This window comes from Eurosta solidaginis, chromosome 3 (genome assembly GCF_040869045.1).
Source record: "Eurosta solidaginis isolate ZX-2024a chromosome 3, ASM4086904v1, whole genome shotgun sequence".
Lineage (NCBI taxonomy): Eukaryota > Metazoa > Arthropoda > Insecta > Diptera > Tephritidae > Eurosta > Eurosta solidaginis.
In genome coordinates, this window is record NC_090321.1 from 160,542,899 (window position 1) to 160,551,224 (window position 8,326).

At 38.0% G+C, this 8,326-nt stretch overlaps 1 long non-coding RNA gene across 3 annotated transcripts; it reads right to left on the reverse strand.

Moving 5' to 3' along the window:
* Nucleotides 1-225: 225 nt before the first annotated feature.
* Nucleotides 226-6,963, reverse strand: LOC137244488 (uncharacterized). 3 transcript variants are annotated; one of them, XR_010951037.1, is made up of 3 exons: nt 6,667-6,963; nt 5,854-6,598; nt 226-2,196 (listed from the first exon to the last, which is right to left on the reverse strand). It is a non-coding gene; the product is annotated as an uncharacterized lncRNA (long non-coding RNA). The 3 variants fall into 3 exon arrangements; XR_010951035.1 differs by having other exon boundaries at nt 5,854-6,606; XR_010951036.1 differs by having other exon boundaries at nt 5,854-6,364; nt 6,465-6,963.
* Between the last annotated feature and the right edge of the window lie 1,363 nt (nt 6,964-8,326).

An 8,326-nucleotide genomic window follows, 5' to 3' on the forward strand; every position in this document is an offset into this window, starting at 1 on the left:
AATAGGGTACGTGTGACTCGCTTTCTCGTTCTTACCTATTGTGTTTTCGACATTCCATCTCGCTCGATATTATTTACATTTTTAAGTTACTTCATTAGGTTTGTTTTCGTTATCGCTAACCAAAACATATGTAACAATAACAACACGGGTAACTGGCCTATCGTTACCCGTATCGGTTACCTTCTGTCAAATCGCTTTTTCTATGAATGAAATGCGTCCTTTATGTTCAGATAATATTTAATTATAAATTATTCATATATACAATGTTTTTTTACAATTTAAATTATTTCCTTATTACTCTAGTGAACTTTACATATATGAATTTTTATATTTATAAACTATATAAATACATTAACGTCTATTCATAGTCGTTCCCTTTCCGAAACCTTGTTTTAAAGTTCTTATTTTTCCTGCGCTGGTAGTGTTGCTCATCAGTTTGCAGAGTCATATTAGTTTGGTAGGTATAGTAACATCAGACGTAGCGAAATGAGGAAGCATGTCAGGAGTATCACCAGAATCCAAAGAAGCATGGTGATTCATTTCGTCACCTCCGTTTTCTTCCATATCCGGATTCATTCCATACTAGTCATTTTAAATAGCTTGTAGATGCCACATAGGTGTAACCATACCCTCAAGATCTTTCCGTTCAAATCTTGTGGTGTACAATGAGCAAGCTTTTCATAAACATGTACACGTAAACTTGTATTTGTTCTAAATTGTTCACCACATTCTAAACATAGAAAAGATGTTCTTTCATCCACTGATTTCTCATGTTCCTGTATTAAGTGTTTGTGTAAATACCATTGTGATTACAATATGGACAAACAGTCAATTCTAAACTTTTCGTTGTTACATCAATTGTTTCAGCGTGTTGTACACGTAAATGAAAATTCATACTTGAATGTATTTTCGTCTTCCAATCGCATAATTTACATTTTAAATAATAACTATTAGGCATATGAGAAATCTCATGGTCCAATAATTTTTTGAAGCTTGGTGTAGCTGCTTGAATATCACAAAATTTACATTTTGCACCACGTTCGTTATATTTAAATTGTAAATGTTCTGGTTTCTCTACACGGATGCATAAAGTTCAGATGCTTTTTCCAACAATGTGGTGAATTTAATTGAAATACATACATTGGGCATTGTCTCATGAAAAATTTTCCATAAATATACTGAGCCTCTTTATGTAGGCTCTTTTCTTAACATCTAATTCTGGTCGTACCGGATATGACAGTTTTGCTTCAGGTTATAATCCACACACATACTATTTTCATATTCTGTTTCATAATTTTCATCATTTTCAACATTGAACTTTGCATCAACATCATTATCATCATCGTCATTTTTTGATAACTCTGTTTTAAGCTTCATATTTATCAAAGGTTCATCTTCCTTAGTATTAGAATTAGAAACATTGTACTCTTCGGTTAAGTTTTTATCAAGTTTAGCTTTTTTCCTAGGTTTAAATTCTTTACTATCCGTACTAGAATTAATACCATCATCTACATTTTTCGTGGTCTGTTTGAGTTTTTAAATTTGCCAATGGTTCGCCTTTATCAGTATTAGAATAAGAATGGCCTTGGCCATCTTCACCGTGTTGCAAAGTAGGCGACATATGTTGGTGTTGATGTTTGCGCATATTGCGGATATGTTGGTGGTTCACTAGTCATTAATTGTTTAGAAGTTTCAACTTGTTGCGATTGTTGTTGTTGCTGGCTGATGATGTGGTGTTAACGTTTGTTGTACAATTTATTCGGGTGATTGCACATATTGTTGGTATTGTTATGATGCTGGAAAACCTTCCGAAATTGAAAGTCCTTGATTAGTGTAATCCCCACGTAGTGAACTACTCCTGTGACCGCGTCCGCGGTAACTATTACATCTGAAGGCGCTTAAGTTACAGGCATAGCTGACATTGCTTATATAACAGGTTGACTCTATAGTAAAAACCAAAACAAAATATTAGAATCAGTGTTTATGAATAACATATTTAAAATAAGCTCTTCCAACAACGTGATCGGTGGCTACATCCCCGTGAAAGTAGTGTGGTGTTCCTCCTTGTAAAAAAACTTAGGTACTGGATGTGCTCAACCGTGCAGTTTTCTTCTAATTTGAGCAAATGTATGTTCTTACAGCCACAGCTGGAATATTTGGGATATTTCTATCCTCACATCGTCAAAATCAAATTACCTAGAATGAAAAAGAAACTCATATCAGTAAGAATAGATTAAAAGTTTTTAATATAAGCCGAAAAGTGTTCCATAAATAGGGCTTCACACACAGCTCTTTTCTGAGAGGCAAAAGGCACAAGAGAAATTTCAGATAACTAGAATCAGGACCTGGTAAAGTAACTTCAAATGAACCTCCACCATGCCTATGCATCTTCCGTTGGCATGGGTACCCAAAGATACTTTGCTGTTGCATTCATAGAGAACATAAAATTATAACAAGGGACAATTGATTTATGTTACGAAGTAAATTAATTAGACGTGCTATAATAACAAATAAATACAGATGACTGTTTAATCTATTATGCGAAGTTCTTGAATGGATGTTCAAATTGAAAAGGACAAATTAATGCTAAAATTGCTTTCCCCGACTAACCCGGGAACGAATTGATATGGCTACGCCTATCCTTCTTTAGCAGCAGTGCGTGCACCAGTTCTGTTTTGGACAGGAAAATAAACGTTTGGTTGTCTCCAAGTTGATCATATGATACAGAATATACTCGTTTGCTACATCTTATTTTCCCCTGAAAGGTGCATTTGTTGCACCCTGCTGTCTGGCCGCTCACCCAACAGCACCAGGCACGACGGAACTTGTCTTTTTTTATTGGACGTTGTGGCAGCGCACTACCCTCAAGTGGCCCAATGAAACCAGGTTAATCCTGTTCATTTGTCCGCACCCCGTGGGACCGCCGTTAGGCATAACGTTAGGGGGGGAAGGCGATTTAGTCGCCACTACTTCGTATGCGCATTTCTCTGCGCTCCCTTTCGGCATGCATCAATTTCGTCATTACTATAAAGGCCATCTTGCTCAGTGCGCTAAGCTGAACCTTCAGCGTTGATACCCCAATGAAACAATTGCCATACTCAGTCAGGCAGTCAGGTTCCACTAAAGGCATTTGCGGCATTCGAAATAAAGTCAGCACTGGTTCTTCAGTGCGTAGAAAAGCTGAATCAATTAGGAGCACACAACGTAGTACTGTTGGCCTGGGTCCTAGGCCACAGGGGAGTGGAGGGCAATGAGCAGGCGGACTCAATGCTTAATTTGTTGCGTCTCTCCCACAAATTGTCAACCTCCCAGCAGATCCTTGCAGCGGGTCTGCGCCATACTCTCCTCTTCCGAAAAGGTATCGACCCCAATCCGGGTCCTTCTCCTGACCCCAGTACTGAGAAATGGGTTTGCTGCGTTTGTCGGAAAAGAATCTTTTTAGGACGGTCATATATATGTATAAGGGCCTGAAATATTTCAATGAACTTCCTAATCACATAAAAAGTAGTAATAACTTCAATACTTTTAAAAAAAGTTTATTGGAGCATTGTAAAACCCTTCCAATAAGATAAAGTTTTTTTTTCTTTTATTTTTTTACATGATATACCGATACTGGAGCGCGAAAAGGGAATGGTAATATTGGTAGCAGCAAAATACAATGCATCCGGCCCTAAGGAAAAGAAAATCGGTGGCCACCTGTAACTCCAGATAGTTCCAACAACTAATTTCGCTGGAATTCGGTATTTCCAGCTGGTATTTACTGTTGCTGATCGGAATCACTCGCATTCCGACATCATTAATATAACAATAAAATTATATAATGTGTAACAAAAATAACGAAAATAAGGCCAAATAAAAGTTGCAACAGGGGGGATTGGAAACACGTCCTTTTCAACCTCCCATTATATGTTGAGCTGTGCTAATCGGAATCTTCATGCATTCCGACAGCGTCTTTAATAAACAAAGTTGAGGGGTTATTTTCAATTTCCAACATCCAACAACATGTTTAGCTGCATTGATCGGAGACTAATACATTCCGACAGCTTAAAATACACATATAATTGAAAAATATCAGTTCCAAATTTTGTTGCCTTAAGCTGGGAGCACTGGAGGATTGGAAACGTCGTAATGAGTGGCTCCCAGACTCGTCCCTTTGTCACGCTAGTAAATATGCTGATCGGAATCACATGGCATTCCAACAGCATATTCAATAGAAATAAGTGATTATAACAATGCATTGTACTTAGTAGTTTAAGTTTTAGGCCTAAACAGCCGTAATAATAAATAAATTAAATTAAAAAAATAAATACTCTTGTCAGTGTTTCACGTGCAAGGGATGGTTGCATCGGACAGGTTGCTCTGGGCTAGATTCCAAAATCCAGCGTCCTCGTAACTTTTATAAATCTTTTGTGGCTCTTGTTGTTCACGGCCTCATTACATTATGAGGAAATACGGCACCTGATAACACAGCCGTATGAAGCTAAAAAACACAAGCATGTCTTCAGTGAACTCCAAAAACAGGCGTCGGACCTCTATGCCGGTGATTCCTGTACTCAAAGAACAAAACTAGCAGAGGAGGAACGCACTCTCCCTAGGGAAACGAGAGTAGTCACTCTAGCTCAACTTCGAGCTGGATAACGTAACAGGTTAAACTCTTACCTATCCAGAATCAACCCCGACATACAAAACATTGTACTGCTTGTAATGTGTCCCCACATGTCACCAACCATCTCTTTAACTGTATTGTGGAACCAACGCCTCTAACACTCCTCTCGTTATGGTCCACCCCTGTTGAAACAGAAAGTTTCTTTGGACTCCCGTTAGAGGACATTGATGACAATTTGTGATCGGTCGCACCTATTGGATGGGGCGAAGCACTGCTTCTACAACAACAGCAGGCGGACAACACGGAAAGAGAGGCAGCAACTGCATGACCCATCGATCCCGAGCCGTTCCTGCCAGTTGGCCCACAGGGGCATTTATTAGCAGAAGGGAGGGAAAAGAGAGAACACTGGCGCAATATGCCAGGCCTGAGTCAATCTAAGTTACTGTAAGGGGGTTACAGCACAACTCGATATAGGGCATTAATAGGCCTCTCAAAAAGATAACCTAAGAACCCCAACGGCTATTCTTACAAGACACTGTAGACTGAACAGTCACATGCAAAAGCTGGGTATAATATCGAACAACACATACCGATTTTGTGATGGATCAGCAGACGGTGGACCATATCCTTCTATATTGCGGCGCAATTTCAAGACGTAGGGCTAAGTTTATGGGCTCACCATGGCCAGAGCATTACCACATTTAATCACTCAAGCAAAGAACACTGCTGGGGTTCATCAAGGAAGTTGGCTAGGATGAGGTGCTGTGAAGGAGATGTGCAAGTCACTGTGCAATCCTCAATAAATTATCTATCAATCTACGTTCCGGTAACAAGCACCATTGTGGTACTAGCCCCACCATCGCGGGAACTATTGATATGACTACATTAAACCTTCTAGGGATTGAATATTAATAATGCCGGCAATGCGAAAGTCTGCTAAAATGTACCATTCTCCATGGAGTGCTCGATATATAACTTTCCACGTTTTGAAACAGTGATGAAAAGAGCAAAATTTACAAAAATTTTAACTGGCTGTGGGTAGTAAGGTGTTGATGTCCCCTCTTAACGCAATGTAATGACAACTGCGATGCAGGGAAAATGACAAAAATCTTGGAAATCTACTGATAATAATTAATTTATGCCTCCCCTTCTATGCAGTTCTATGCATACATTCATATGTATTTTTCTCTCCAAACGCTAATTAAAAAAATTAATTGGTTTTCTCATGAACTTCAAACTTTACTTACCCTTTCTGGTGCGATGATTCCTGGACAATCCGGCCTGACTAGACGCAATTTTTTTTTTTGCCTTAAGAGAGTGTGCTTAACGCGAACCATATCATGTTATGGCACACCTTTGGTGATACAAAAAATCAAAGCCATTTCTGCTTCTAATGCTTGTGGGATAGCAGCAGCAGCTCCCGGTGGCGCCACGTAAATAACAGTTACATGCCGATCAGTTGCCTTTTTTGCTCCGGCTACCTATTCAATTTTAATTCACATTACATTATCTACTAATGCAATTTTTAATCACTACGAATCAATATAAATTATCGAAGCAAATACTGGCAAACCAAGATGCGTAGTTCCACCCTTTTTAGGGAAATACATCCAACCAGTTTGGTACCGTATTCCAAAGCATGTTGCTTGTAAAGTTCCTTGTATCCTTGGCAAATGACACGTGAATCTGCATTTAGTTGTAGATTTCCTCTGATTTTGGCATATTCTGAGCTGAATCGCAACCCGGCCGAGATGCTATCTATTAGAATAATATAACATTTTTTTTATTATTTAAAAATGCACATACGTATGAATGAAAATCAGAAGGTAAATAATGTTGTTGTTGTAGCGATAAGTACCCTCCCCGTTATCGACTTTGTTGGTCCTTTGCCGGATGCAGATCGGGTACATTCCGGGAACCATTAAGGTACTAGTCCGACCATATCGGGAGCGATTTAGTTGACATGAAACCTTGTAGGCCATCCCGTCGATTCTATACAACTTAATATAATAATAATCCGTTTTTATTATTATTTGATATTTTGAAATTAGGTGGTGTACCGTCTTGTAAAACGTTACCCTTAATATTATTTTGGGCGAAGGCCGCCAACGCAAAAAGATGGTCTCTGCAACAAAATTTTTAATTTCCGTCACATGTCACAACTAAAATTAACTTAATATTATTTTGGGCGAAGGCCGCCAACGCAAAAAGGTGTTCTCTACAACAAAATTTTTAATTTTCGTCACATGTCACAACTAAAAGCACAAGATATTTTTCATTGTAAACAAAGCTATTTTTTCTCCGTTTCAAAGTTTCCCGGAATAATTAATGAACTGTTATTTCGATGACAGCATGAAACGTCGTTGAGTTAGTGGAGAGCGAAAAAAGCTTTGAATGTGTGGGTGAACTACCCTACAAGAATACTGACTATCATATGACTATCATCTGATTGTCAGCAATGTCAACTAACGATCAGCGCCTCATACAAACTTTCTATCACAAACTTAAGGGGACTTGCGTAAATGTGATGTAAACAACTGTGTACGTGTGAGTTTTTGTCTCCTTCTTATACACCAACATCGCCTACTGATTAAGTATATAGCCGTACTGCTCACTCTCATTCCTTTTCCTGGATCAGTGCTGACACTCTTAACTATCAAAAAGTGTCATAAATGATAGTTTACTGTAGATATCAGGTTTGACTGTTATACTATCATAAATGACCTTTGTTATATTCCGCCAAAAATGAAACAGTGCTTTTTGCTTTTTATTTACTTTATTTCATTACGTTTTTAATTTTGTACATGATAAAAGCATACGTGTTTCTTATTTGTTTAAAATAAATAGTTTTATACGAATTCGAGTTAAGAATGTTCAATTTAAATTCAGAAAATAACAAAACAACAGAAGAGCGCTGTCCTCATGTGGAAACACATTTAAAAATGAATCACCACTAACCACTATTATTTTTCGCGTATAAATTTTTTTAGTGCGCCCCATACATTCAGACAGCTTTTGGTATTTTTTAATATTATTTTCTTTTAGCATGAAGCTTTGAAATGCTCTCTTTTTCATTTTTTAAACTTATTTTTTATATGGTTTTCGTCGGTTGATAATGGCGGAATTTAAAAAATAACAAAACAACCGTGATAATCATTTGATTGTCATATGACAGTCAGTAGTGACAACATGATTAAATCGGATAAACTGTTCTCGCATACATAAAATTCCGTTGAGAATTATGTATCTGTCTCACATGCATAATGGTATCTGCTGTATGTTCTTTTGTTCTGTACCAGGTGTCCGAAGCTTTCCCAGTTTGAGTCCTTTTTCATGATTATAGGCTGTCGTTGGGAACATGCGGACATGCGTGAGCGATCAACGGAACATAAATAAATTTGAGTATTAATGTTTACGTCATCGCAGGATCAGCATTGTCAATTACAAGTGTGAGTGTTTAGTAAAACTATCAGCGTTTCTTGTAGGGTAGTTACCTCCGTCTTGTAGGGGAATAGCTCATCATACCAAAGAGGATGATCATACACTATGATTACCAGCGCCATTTGACATGTAAAAGTAGCCAATTTTAAGGGCGAATTAATGGTGATTTATAACCATAAAGACATAACCAGATAAAACAGCTGATCACACCTACATGATGGAAATCAATGTAATCGAGTTAGCGTTATGGTATGGCGGCCACCGTGGTGTGATGGTAGC